This window comes from Juglans microcarpa x Juglans regia, chromosome 4S (assembly GCF_004785595.1).
Source record: "Juglans microcarpa x Juglans regia isolate MS1-56 chromosome 4S, Jm3101_v1.0, whole genome shotgun sequence".
In the NCBI taxonomy this organism is placed as follows: Eukaryota; Viridiplantae; Streptophyta; class Magnoliopsida; order Fagales; family Juglandaceae; genus Juglans; species Juglans microcarpa x Juglans regia.
In genome coordinates this window covers 12,975,344-12,989,794 of record NC_054601.1, presented here as the reverse complement: position 1 = coordinate 12,989,794, position 14,451 = coordinate 12,975,344, and positions in this window count along the sequence as shown.

The window sequence follows — 14,451 nt, the reverse complement described above, 5'->3', positions numbered from 1 at the left end:
GTTGTTGTAAGGGCTGATTGACAAGCATTAAAGTTTTTGTAAGGGCCGACAACATTTATCTCACTCCTAGCAAACTTATTTGACCAAATCAATCTACTGCAATATCGTATTTTAAGTCAAGACGAATGTAACGCTTTGCTCCATGATTTCGATTAATGATGTTGGAGTCTTCGGAGGCCCACGATCGTGATTATACCCCATGGCCTCTAATTGCGTTGTTTCTTTGATAATCTCAATGGCAACAACCGGTTGAACCAGCCTAGTAATCCCTTTGCGGAACCAAGGGACATGCATTATGGCAGGGATCGTGATGCGTCTATCTGGGTTGGGGACGAGGAGCTTGGAGATCAATCGCTTCGACTCGCACGAAAACCAAAGGGGGAACTTGAATTGGGATTTGAAGACTTTGCTATACATTTTCATCAGATTCTCATCCTGAAACGGAAGAAACCCATTTCAGAAAAATCTACACTTTGTAAAACGAAAACCCAAAGCACACAAACCGATATAATTTTTATTATAAAGAAAGAATAATTAAAAAAACACGAGCAAATAAAAAATTACGAAATAGATAGAGGGATAGGAGACAAAAGACCAGCAAACCCATGGGCTGAGGAGGAGAGAGACGAGATCTCTCTGTGGCAGTCTCGTGCTCACGATTTTGAAGTCCTTTGGAACTGTTTGTCTGATCCATATGAACTCTGCTTCTGTTGCTTCCATTTTGGTGAGTGGTTCGCATTTCGGCCATTTACGCATAGGAGAGAAGGGTGTTGGGGGCTAGATCTCACGGTGCATCTTTGTTGTGTGGGTCACGACGACACTTTCATGGTGGTCCGAGCCAGAAGCGAAGGCTAGATCTGCTCTTAACGATGATTGGCAGGTCGATGGGTCTTCCTTACGACAAGTGCGTGACGCCGTTGAAGAACCACATAGCCACCCCATCAACAAAAGATCTGTAGGAACAAAAAATAAATTAAGAATAACAACAAAACGAGGGGGAAAAAAAGAAATACAATGAGATCTGTTTAGATTTATAGGAAATGAACAATATCTCTCCATTTCCCTATCGATCTGTGATGGACAAATAGACAAAGAGAGGCGAAGAGCAACTGTGAACATGTGAACAAGAGAGAGTCGTAGTTGGGAGCAATGCACACAGAGAGAGAGAGAGAGAGAGAGAGAGAGAGAGAAGCTTAAGAAAGAAACAAAGCAAATGGGCCAAAATGTAAACATGCAAACAGAAGAAAGCAAATTGATGGATAAAAAAGAAAAAAAACTAAAACATGATGGCAAAACTGGAAGAAACAAAATGGTCAAAATTTTACTGTAGATTACTAAATCTTAACCAGCGTGTCCTTCATAGCCGATCTACGCATGTTTTTGTAAAGACTATAAAGAAAAATACCTGCAAAAAACTACAATCCTCAAACCAAGATCAAAACATGAAAAAAAAACCTACAATCCTCAAACGAGCTTCAACGACATGAAAAACAGAGAGAGAGGTAGCATGGTTCAGTAATAGAGAGAAAAAGAAGGAGAGAAAGCTAGAGAGAGATTTGGAAGATGGGGTGTTAGGAGAGATAAAGTTTTGTGAAAAAGTGGTGAGGAAATGAGAGAAGAAAGCAAATCTGATGGATAAAAGAGAAATCAATAAAAGTGAAGAATCAGATGGACAAAAAGGGGAAACAAATGAAGGAAAAATAAACGGAGTTGACAGAAAAACAAGACAAATGGACGGAAAAATACCCAACTCTGGGTGAGAGTATCATTTTTCATTTCATAATACATACTTTTTCTATTTAATTATGATAGTACATAAAAAGGTAGTCATTTTAACTATATTATCTATTTAATTGCTTTTGAGCACATTGGATATCACACAAGCTGTCAGGTTTGGTTATCATTTCAATGTTTTGGTAGATCTTCTATCCATTCAAGAACATCTTTGGCAAACTTGAATGATCATGGCCATGCTCCTCTAATAAAAATTGATATGTCAAAACTACTTTTCTTCATAATTAATTTTAAAATGATGACCCTTTTTTCTCTTTAGCTATGCCTAACCTTTTTATGAGTGAAGTGTAAGCTTTTGGTCCCAATTAGCCTTTTAATGATGTCTATCAAGCGATTTAATTAAAAAAATTGACATTTGTATCCAACAAAAGAAAATTAAAAATATACAAACTTTATAAGTAAACAATTACTCAATTACTTTGGCTCTAAGTGATTTTTTGAAGTAATTATATTCTTATTTTTTGTCACCAGATATTTGATAAAGAGAGATTATTTTAAATGTATTTTTTTAAAAAGAGAAATGATACTTTTGTAAACTTCGTACGTTCCATTTAGAAAAAGTAAGCAAATTAAAATATATAATAAAGATGCTTTCATTGCATTGAGAAAGATGATGACCAAGGATTAAAGTTGTTGTAAGGACTGATTGACAAGCATTAAAGCTTTTGTAAGGGTTGACAGCATTTATCTCACTCCTAGCAGACTTATTTGACCAAATCAATCTGCTGCAGTACCTTATTTTATGTCATGAAGACTGTAAAGTTTTGCTCCATGATTTCGATTAATGATGTTGGAGTCTTCAGAGGCCCACGATCGCAATTATACCCCACGGCCTCTAATTGCGTTGTTTATTTGATAATCTCAATGGCAGCGACCGGTTGAACTAGCCTAGTAATCCCTTTACGGAACCAAGGGACGCACATTATGGTAGGGATCGTGATGCGTCTATCTGGGTCGAGGACAAGGAGCTTGGAGATCAATCGCTTCGACTCGCACGAAAAGCAAAGGGGGAACTTGAATTGAGATTTGAAGACTTTGCTATACATTTTCATCAAATTCTCATCCTGAAATGGAAGAAACCCAGTTCAGAAAAATCTACACTTCGTAAAACGAAAACCCAAAGCACACAGACCGATATAATTTTCATTATAAAGAAATAATAATAACAAAAATGAGCAAACAAAAAATTACAAAACAGATAGAGGGATATGAGACAAAAGAGCGGCAAACCCATGGGTTGAAGAGGAGAGAGACGAGATCTCTCTGTGGCAGTCTCGTGCTCACGATTTTGAAGACCTTTGGAATTGTTTTTCTGATCCATATGAACTCTGCTTCTGCTACTTCCATTTTGGTGAGTGGTTCGCGTTTCGGCCATTTACGCATATGAGAGAAGGGCTTTGGGGGCTGGATCTCAAGGTGCATCTTGTTGTGTGGGTGACGGTGACACTTTCATGGTGGTCCGAGCCAAAACTGGAGGCTAGATCTGCTCCAAACGGTGATTGACAGGTTGATAGATCTTCCTTACAGCGAGTGCGTGACGCCGTTGAAGAACCACATAGCCAGCCCATCAACAAAAGATCTATAGGAACAAAAAATAAATAAACAACAACAACGAAACGAGGGGAAAAAAAAAAAAGAAATACAATGAGATCTGTTCAAATCTGTAGGAAATGAACAAGATCACCCCATTTCATTATCGATCTGTGATGGACAAATAAACAGAGAGAGGCGAAGAGCAACTGTGAACATGCGAATGAGAGAGAGAGAGAGAGAGAGAGAGAGAGAGAGAGAGAGAGAAGCTTAAGAATGAAACAAAGCAAATGGGCCAAAATGGAAACATGCGAGCAGAAGAAAGCAAAATTGATGGATAAAAAAGGAAAACAACTAAAACATGATGGCAAAACTGGAACAAATAAAATAGACGAAATTTTGCTGTAGATTCCTAAATCCTAACCAGCGAATTCTTCATAGCCAATCTACGCATGTTTTTGTGAAGACTACAAAGAAAAGAACCTGCAAAAAAACTGCAATCCTCAAACCAAGATCAAAACATGAAAAAAAAACCTACAATCGTCAAATGAGCTTCAACAACATGAACAAAAAGAGAGAGAGAGAGAGAGAGGTAGTATGGTTCAATAACGGAGAGAAAAAGAGGGAAAGAAAGCTAGAGAGAGATTTGGAAGATGAGGTGTTAGGAGAGATAAAGTTTTGTGAGAAAGTGGTGTGGGAAGGTGAGAAGAAAACAAATCTGATGGATAAAAGACAAATCGATAAAAGTGAAGAATCAGAAGAACAAAAAGGGGAAACGAATAACTAAAAAATAAACGGAGTTGATGGAAAAACAAGACAAATGGATGCAAAAATAAGAAAAATCATTATTGCCGTTATATAGCTACTTATATAATAGAGATAGATATGAATGTGTCACGGCATTTATTTTTCTTCTCATGTCTTAATATTCCAAATTGAAAGAGGTTTTATTTATTTGTTTTCCATAATTGAATGGCGTTAGGTATTAGTATTAATAATTAATTGGAAGTAAAGAAAACGATTTGACTTCCCATTGATTTTTCAAAAAATGTACCCAGTCTCGTTTGTCTTCGCAGATAAGTTGAGTTGAGATTAAAATTAAAATTTGAATAAAATATTGTTAGAATATATTTTTTTAATATTATTATTTTTTTAGAATTTGAAAAAGTTGAATTGTTTATTTTATTTTGTATGAAAATTTGAAAAATTTGTAATTATTTAGTTTATTCGTTTAGTTTTATTTGAACATTATCAAATTGAGATTATATATAAGCTAATTATATTATCTGTTCACGCTCAGTTTATTTATTTTTTGCACACGAGTTCCAATTTATTGATGCCCTAAATAATATAATAAAATAAATTATTTTTATTGTACTTATAACTTTATATACAAATTTTGACAAACCAGCTATCATGAATTTTCATCGCTCTTTACATACAAATTATAGTAATGATAATATTCATAAGGATTTAAATTTTGAAAAATTATTGTTAATATGATTTTCTCTTATCTTTTTAAATATCTAAATTTTTTTATCATAAAGTTAAAAATAATATTATGAAAAGTAGTGAGTATTATGTTATACAAGTTTGTATAAACTTCTATAAATAAACTCAACTTTTCATAGAAGTTTAAAATTCTATAAAAAATATCATATTATGATGAGATCTAGATAATATTATTTAATAAATTTTAGATTTGAGATTATTTAATTAAGTGAAATGATTTACGAATAATAAAAAAAAAGCAAATTAACAAGGAAAAGAAATTTGCTAAAAATAAATTAAGCATATTTTGTGAATAATTTGGGTATGCCCCATTATTAGCTTCTTGTAGAAGGAATAAAAGGAAAAAAATGAATTATAAAAGTTATTCCCACAAAAGATGAAAGTATAGACCTTATAAAAAGATTTAAAAAAAAAAAGAAACAAATTAGTAATAAATCAGAAAACTTTACAAAAAAAATAATAAAAAGAAAAAATAGACTGTTTGTTCCAAATGTTAGAAAAAGGGTCATTATAAATCTAATTGTAGATTTAAACAACAAATTAATAAATTAGAAATACCCTAGAAATAAATAGATTAATTCTCTAGAGTACTAACACCGAAAGACATGAAGAAGAAAATATTACTAGGAAGATAGAAAAGAAATGTTTTTCGAAGGAAGGAGGCCAGAGCATAAGGTGAGCGTTTTTCGGAATTCTCTCTCCCCTCAAACCTTTCATTTATAGACATCTAAATAGTGGATTTCATAATTGTTTCTAATAAGAACAAGAAAAGTATACAGTAAAATGATAATGGTTGGAAAAGTTGGTTTGTCTTGATGTGTCGGCAGAATAAAAATAATGATTCGTCTTATCTTGATGTCAGATTCTTCTTATTCTTATGGCTTGAATAATTGTACTAAATGGATTCTTCTTTTCCCCGATACTAGATTCTTCTTATTCTGATGTCTGGCCAACTTGAATAATTGAAAAACTTACATTTTTCTTTTATGGCACAATCTATAGATCATAATCTAGAAAGTCTAAATCAAATGGGTCTTGAGCATCTTGAAGTAAATGGGTTAGTTGAAGAGGAGAAGCTTGTTGGGTTAGAGAAACCAGCTGAGCTTATAATAACTGGGTCTTCTAGAAATGACTTAATGGTGGGCTTTCCTCGTCATCACTATCAGAAACTTGTGACTTTCCTTTTGCTTAATTTCTTTAATTCCTTTTTGCTTTTCATTGATGCTAATTGGACTTGAAATATGTTGTCCTGAACTAAAACTTCAGGAGCTTTGGTAACTTGCGAGGATATCTTCACAACATGATCATAATTATACTTTTTTCATAATTTTACTGAGACTTGGCATTCTAAGAAGTTGATATTGTTGCCATAAGGATGTGGACTAACAACATATTACTATTTCATAATCCAATTCAATTTTTTTGTTAGGGAAAATACAAGAAGAATATGAGAATGTTCCAATGTAGGTGGATAATCATTTTGGAATGAAAAAAATTTAAAACTTTCTTGGAGTGGAATCGAAAGAAGAGAAAATTTTGGGCCACAATTGTAAAAATCTAAAATAAATCCGATAGATAAATTTCTTCAGGCCTTAGAAACGTCGTAAAATTCCAAAAGGGTTTTACGAATCAAACGGTCGATTAGGTTAGAGGTGGAGTGTGATTCAAACTTGTCACCATGTCTCTTATACCAAACACTATTACATCCAACCAAACACTATTTGGTCAACCAAAATAGGATTTCAACCCTAATGAAATCCCAAGAATTTGGAAGCCAACCAAAACCCTAAACCCTTGGAGAAAATCAAAACCCCAAATCGGTTTCCAGACACTAAACCACTCGGTTTTGATTAAGTGTTATATCACTTGGTTAAATCATTTTCCCATGCAATTAGCCACTCAATTACAAACTCTAACACCCTTGACCACTCCCTTAAATCTTGGTAATTTCATTTGATTAAAAAAAAAAATTGATTTGAACCAAGCAATGACTCAAACCTTAACTAAATCCCAAACTAGACAACACTCAATTAACCCCACTTAGTCCCATTGGAACCGTCTCTTTTGGCCAAGCTTCTTGAGCAAAACTTCTCCCACTTTCAATGCCATACTTTGGCTATCATGACTTCTCAAGACCAGCCCAAATAGTGGCTTGATGGCAAGTCAAACCACCCCACATTAGCCCTCACCCACTCAGCTAGACTGCAGTAGGAAATTAGCTGCACTTTGCATCTCATTCCTCCTTCCTTTTTCACAACCTACCTTCATATCACTTGGTCATCCAAGCACTCCCATGTTAGCCCTTCACCAAAACCCCACGTCCAGCCCATTTGCTTCCCATACTTTGCATTCTTCACTTGTCTTCCAAGAGAGAAGCCAAGAGAGAATTGAGAGAGGTTTCTGCCCTTTTTTGTTCTAGAATTCTAGCCCTTTGTAATTCAAATTCTATAGCTCAATCCTCTTGTATTCTTTTTTATTATTGAGTCTAGTTTACTTGGGTTTGTGTCGAAACATTTTTCATGAGGTTTTGATTGATGAAAGTTGGGTTTGGTGATGTTTCTGATTAAATATTATGTAGATCTTGATAGATGATTTGCTAATATGTTTCTATGCAAGTTATGAGTTGATTCAAAGCTTGTTAATAGTTTTATGAAATAGTTTTGCATGATTACAAAGTGTTAGAAACCGATTGGCTAAAAATAGGTGTTTTTTTTTTACTACTTAGGTTGTGATTTTGGTTTTAAAAACTTGATCCTATGGCTTTGGTTTTCATATATGTTGTTCTTGAAGCTTTGATCTATACATTAAAAGCTTATTTTTAGAGCGTTATAGTTTAGAACTTTGTTAGAATGATGTTGAACATGCAAGAGTTTGGCTTGAACTCAATCTAGAGATTCTCGGGTTTGATGACTTGTTTTGATTAAAGTTTTGCCATGACATGCCAGCTTTAATACTTAGATCAAGTTAGAACTTGAATGTAAGGTATATGATTTTGTTATTTGAAGATTTATTGCATAAAAAATCAAGGATTTAGTCACTTTGAAAATTTATTGCATATATGATTTGAATGATGAACATGTTAGGAGAGTATTTATAGACTTTTGGAGTCCTTAGAATTGATTGAAAGTATTAGACCAAAAACAACAAGAGTTGGTTCTATTTGACCTTATCTTGATGTTTTAGCATTTTCTAGGGTGTAGTGAGTTTAAGTTTCCATAAAATGTATAAATTGGTATTTTAGCATGATTTTAGAACTAAGGATGTGAATTTTAAAAGTTGCTAAAATCGATTTAAGCATGTTAGTATGCTAAAAGGTTAAATAGTGACAAAATCATGTTTTTGGCCTAATGCATGAGTCTACCTAAATATCTTTCTCATAGTTGTGATTAGTCTTAAATTTTTTCGAGTCAGCCTAAATTTTTTGGAGTTGGTTTGCAAAATCCTTATTTTAGCGGCAAATTTATAATTTCCCACAAGCGGAGGAGTAACTTTGCAAATTTAGCCTTAAGATAGTATTTTTTATATTTATAAGAATTTAGTAGGATTTTCTAACCCTAGCAAATATCTTATTTTAGTTCATGCACTTTTTATGCTCGCTTTACGTTACGATATATCAATGTAAGTTTCTAACTTACTCTTGGTGTATTTATGTATGTACGGTGGTAAGACTGCTGCTGTTCATATTCATGTCATTTATGCTTATTATAACTGTTATGCCATGCCATGTCACAAATTATCTATTACATGATTATCTGTTACACAAATATCATGTCATCTGTTACACGCTTATGTGTTACATGAATGTCATATCATTATTACATGCCATGAATGTCATGTCATTTTTCACATGTCTATATGTTACATCTCTTGCCATTTGTTCCATGTTTGGTACATAAGTATGTTAAGAGTTACATATAAGTCATGCATGAATCTTTACTTTATCACCCCAAGTGCTAGAATGGAAAATTATCCTATTAAAACTTCATTGTCTACGCTGGAGTCTTTAAGTTAGATTTGGAATACCTTGGATTGAAAAAGTACAGTCAATCGGTTTTGAATGTGATCTCAGTAACTGGCTACCGGAGCGAAGTCAAGCACCCAATGCCGATGGTGCCTACTATACATTTAATAGTTTTATCAGTTCAGTTATCATGACGTACTCACAGTTGGAGTAAATGTTTGTGATGTGATGTAATATCAGCAGGAGCACACAACTATTGGGGAGTTGTGTAGCATACGCCATTTCTCGTTAATCAAACTTGTATATGTAACAAGGTCATGTTCATGTCAAGTCGTGTAACCCCTGCTCCTTTCTTCTTACGTAAGCTTCTCTCTTTCTTACGTAAGGCTCCTCCTTTCTGACGTAAGCAAATTTCGATGACAGAATTATGCAACAGTCTGCCATTCTTTCTAGCAACTGCGAGCATAGTCATGTGTGCCGAACCATGACGACGTGCCTCTCGAGATATTAGGTGACTTCTAAAGTACGCCCAGTGTTTAAAATGTACTGGAAATATTTATATGAGGTATTTCCAGTATCTTTGAGTTAAACTTGTTTTTAAATGAGACAATTATAATATTTTAAAGAGCTCCAAATTTTGTCGGAGATCATTTTAATATTAATTATTAAAATGATTCCAGTTATTTAAAATATTATGGGATTTAAATTATGTTGAAAGTTTTAATTAATTTAATGGTTTCATCCTTTTAAATATATTAAATAAGACTTCATCATTTTATTAATGATGAAGAAATATTATTTTATAAACTAAAGTTAGTTTAAAATAATATTTATCTTAATTCCTCTAAGTGCTTTTAATTAAGTTAATGTTTACGCATTTTCAAATCAGTATTTTAATATCTTAACGTTAGATCGTTTTGAGGACCCCAGGACGAAGGGACTGGATTATAAACCCAGACCCCTCTCTCCTTCGGCATACGCTATACGCAGCTCCTACGCCCGAACTGCTCCATGCCTTAGCCCGGCGCCACCGTGCATCGCCAGCTCTCACCGCCAGCACCTTTGCACTCCTCTCCCTCTGGCGAGCCTCCCTAGCCCAGCCCCTCTCCCTCACGCTCTCTCTTGGAAGTGCAAAGTCCGAATGGGCTTGATGCACGTAGCGCCACCATGCGCCGCCCAACGGTGCCACCACTCTCACGGCAGCTTCTCCTCCTGTCGGCCATCATCCTCCACCGAAGCCAGCCCCTGTTACGCAGCCCTCCCTCTCCTTCCACTGCAAGAACCCGAAATGGATCTTTAACCCATTTCCTCATCGTGTGCCGCCGTGCGCAGCTCCCACGGCCACCAGTCACCACCATGGACCTATCCTCCCCTTCCTCCTCCCTTGGACCCGAGGCCCATAGCCTTTCCTCCATGTATGGGTTTCTCCCTCACGCACGCACGGGTTGCACGCCGTGCATCGCCACCCACGGTGGGTAACCACCGTCATCAGCCTCCTCAGGCCACCATCAAGTCAACCCAACCTCCCACGGCCCTGATCTGCCACCCATGCACGCACACTCTCTCTCACTCTCCCACGGCTTTTCCTCCACTGTGCGGCTAGATCTGCCGCCGTGAGCCACTGTGGCGCCACCTCGACTCCACCACGAGATCCACCGCATTTCCCTTAGCCAAGCCCTAGGTCCAAACCACCACTTTACGTGGTGGGTAATCACTGCACATGATGGACAGTCACTGCGTGTGACTGACTGCCACTATACACGGTTAGGTACGTTGTGTACCGCCCTTCATAGCCACCAACACGAGGCCTTCACGAGCCTTTCCAAGACCACAATTAGCTATCCAAACGCCCAAACAGTCAACGTACGTGGGTTAGCCGCCACATACGACCCTTCCGGCATTATCGACCGTGACGAGCAGCGAGCAACGCACAGGTTATCCCGTCGATGGTATAACTCTCTATCCCTTTTAATTATGTTAGATATTGATTAGTTGATTAGGTTGTGAACTATGCTGTTAGTATTAGGGGAATGACTGGGTTGTATTGAGATGCCCTATGTAGTGCGCTGTGAAGTGTTGGGCATATCTATGTAGTGTGGTGATGTGAAGTGCTGTGTATGTGAAGTGTTGGGCATATTGTGTAGTGCGTTGTGAAGTGTTGGGCATTCTGTGTTGTGAAGTGTGCGGTGAAGTATGATTGTGTAGTTTGTGCTGTAATTATGGCGTGGTTGTACCGTGTAATGCGGTTGTGGAATATATGTTATATTGGTGACATGGCATGTGGAGTGGAAACAGTACACGCTAAGTGTACTTTGTGTGTGGCGTAGTGTGACATAAAGAGAGTGTATGTAGAATATACTCTCCTAGCGTATTGTGGGATGGGAAGAGTACACATAGAGTGTACTCTGTATGGCGGGTATGCCATATTGATGATAGGTTGTAGCGGGTGTGAAAGGAGTACATGTAGAATGTACTCCATATGGTGGAGTAATGCATCATGTGGCAGATATGTCATAATGGTGATGTGGCGTGATGGGTATGAAGGGAGTACTTGTAGAATGTACTCAATATGGTGGATTGATGCACCATATGGCAAGTATGTCATAAGAGTGATGTGGCGTAGTGCATGTAAATGGAGTATGTGAAGGGAGTTGTACTCCATGCAGTAGAGTGATGCACCATGCAGCGGGTATGCCATAATGGTCATGTGGCGTAGTGTGTATGAAGGGAGTACATGTGGAATGTACTCCATATAGTGGAGTAATGCACCATGTGGCAGATATGCCATAATGGTGATGTGGCATGGTGTGTATGAAGGGAGTACATGTGGAATGTACTCCATATGGTGGAGTGATGCACCATATGGCAAGTATGTCATAGTGGTGATGTGGCATGTGGAAAGGGAGTACACGCGGAGTTCTTTATGGTAGAGTGATGCATCGTATGGCGGGTATGTCATATTGATGATAGGTTGTAACGTGTGGAAAGGGAGTATACGTAGAGTGTACTCCACGAGGCAGCGACACTCTGTGTGACGTGTCACAGAGATAAGGATGATTGTGCAGTCGATAGGCGTAGAACGTGATGAATAGTGTCAGAAATTATGGAACAATGTCCCGAAATAGTTATGGTGCAGCCTGTAGTCTAAGGTGACAAGTGTCACCGTGATTGACTTACGGCTAAAAGTATGCGTGTAGTAGCATAATAAGTGTAAGAGTGCGCAGCGGAAGCATGACTGGGCAACGTCACGAAGTGACGTGGTTCCTGACAGTCAGGCTTATGATGGGTGAAGAGTTATTGTAGAAATGACGTAACGGGAATGTGACGAGATGTCACGATGTTACGGGAGTACATGAGGAACCGTACTCGTGATGAGTTAGAAGTTGGTGTAGAAGTGACGTAACAGGATATTAGGTGACGTGACAAGGTCAGTGTAGCTTGAGAGTAGTCTCGAGCTATGTGACGTGACGCAAGGCGTAGTTGTGAACGGAGTCTTGTTGCGTTAAGTGTTGGGATGAACTGTAAGAAGGGACGGATAGCATGAAGAGTCATGCTAGCCGAGTTAAGAGAATGTTGGTATCGAAATATGGCTCTCATCCCTATGAGCAAGTGATCGACATATTATATGTTGATCTTAGGTGATAAAAGGGTAAGGTACATGTGTAATCTGGTTAGACACATGTGTCGGACGGATTCACCATATGTAATGGGTAATCTGTCATGAGCACAATTACACAGTTCTTAAGCCTCAGAGTTGGCTTAGAGCCATGTGGCTTGTATGGATGGGAATGAAGAATTAGTATGGGCTAGGATGTATGGAGGTAGTGACAGGTGTATTGTCTAGGATTGGGATGCATGACTTAGTTGGTCTGAGTCATGCATCAAGATGAGTTCAATAAGGAGAATAAGACGAATGTCTTAGTGTCTTAATCCTAAAATGAATCATGGGTTCACTTTAGTGGATGAGCACTCAAGGCAAGACATTGAGTTGGAAGATGTGGTGATCGTAAGTGGTCCCCGAAGGTTTTAACATAGTAAAGGGCACGTAAGTGCACGAGATAGAAGGAGAGTGTTCTAAGTATAACGTAGTTCTATTTGTAGTTTAAGTTGCTTATGCATTAGATAGAGAATGACGTTAAGGTTATGTATGCATGTAGGTTGCCAGCTGACACCCGCATGAATGGACTGCATGGTATGAAAGTAGAATGGAGTCCATATAAGTATTACGTTCATGCCCTTCTGGAGTTTTCTAGAAATTCACGAAAAGAAAATGAAAAGCTTTTATCTTTTTAAGAAGATGCTTACGAAAGAAGATGCCATGCTTTCAAATGTATATGTACGTACGACCCTTCCATGAAAGCCCATTTTTACGCATCCAAAGTTATTAATTGTACGCATACGAATGGATGACTATAAGATGTATCTATTGTACGTATTTTCAAAGAAAACGAACTGATGTAAATGCACGAAAGACGAGCTTGAGCTGACGCCTTCGTGGATCCTACGGACCGACGCCGTCATGAGCGCCGCGAGGTGATGCTCGCAGACGCCGCGAAGGCCGACGTTCAAGGTGATGCTTATGGATGCCGCAAAAGGCGAAGTTTGAGTCTGTGCTTTATGTTTTATGGACAGTACAAATTGATACTTTTGTGAATGCCGCGAGATGATGCTCGTGGACGTCATGAAAGAGGACGTTCGAGCCCATGCTCACGAAATGATGTTTTCTCATGTTAAATGAAAGAAAGAACTGAATGAAAGCTCTAGTTCTTCAGAGCTGGCATGAATGAATAAAGCTCCAACTCTTCAGAACTGGCATGAATGAATGAATGAAAGCATGAAATGTATGAAGATACGTAACGGCCACATGAATGAATGAAAGGGTACCAATGAATGGGCAGATTACAATGCCAGATAAGCAGTACTAGTAGTGCACCTATTGCTGCCCCCTATGAAAAGGGATTCCCAACCTGTGGCCACGGGCGGAATCCAGGTCAGAGGGCCGCTAACCCTAACACACGGGGTGTAACAGTGTGTACCGGCCTATGAAAGTGAAAAGAAAGAATGTATGTATGTACGTATGTACGTATGAATGCACGAACGCACTTTAAGAAATGAAGGCACTGACGGGTGAAACGTTTTACGAAAAGAAAGGAAAATCCCGTCCAGTGATGTTTTCAAATGAACGCACGTATGCACGCATGCATGTATGTATAGTATGTACGAATGATGAATGCATGAATGAAAATCTACGTTGTTATATTTTAACTGCATGAAGTAATGCTTACGAGTCTTCGACTCATTTTAGTTTTTATGCATGTCCCTCCCCCCCCCACAGGGAAGGAAATGAAGTACGCGTCGGGACAGACACGGCCCATGGGGAAGAGCACGGAAGTCTAAGCACGAGGTTCAAATGTAAAAGAGGTCTTTTTATTATTAAAATTTATGTTTTCCACTGTAAATCTCTTTTATCGTAAAAGTACATTTTTATTTTATAAACGTAGAGTCTTGCACCCTGGGAAGAAGTAAAAATATTTAAATCGGACGGTTCCCGTCGTTCTTTCTCAAAATATTTTATAAAAAGACCCACCATAGGACGGGCATTACAAGTCGTGCCACATTCACGTCAAGGCATGTCATGTTCATGTATCATGATG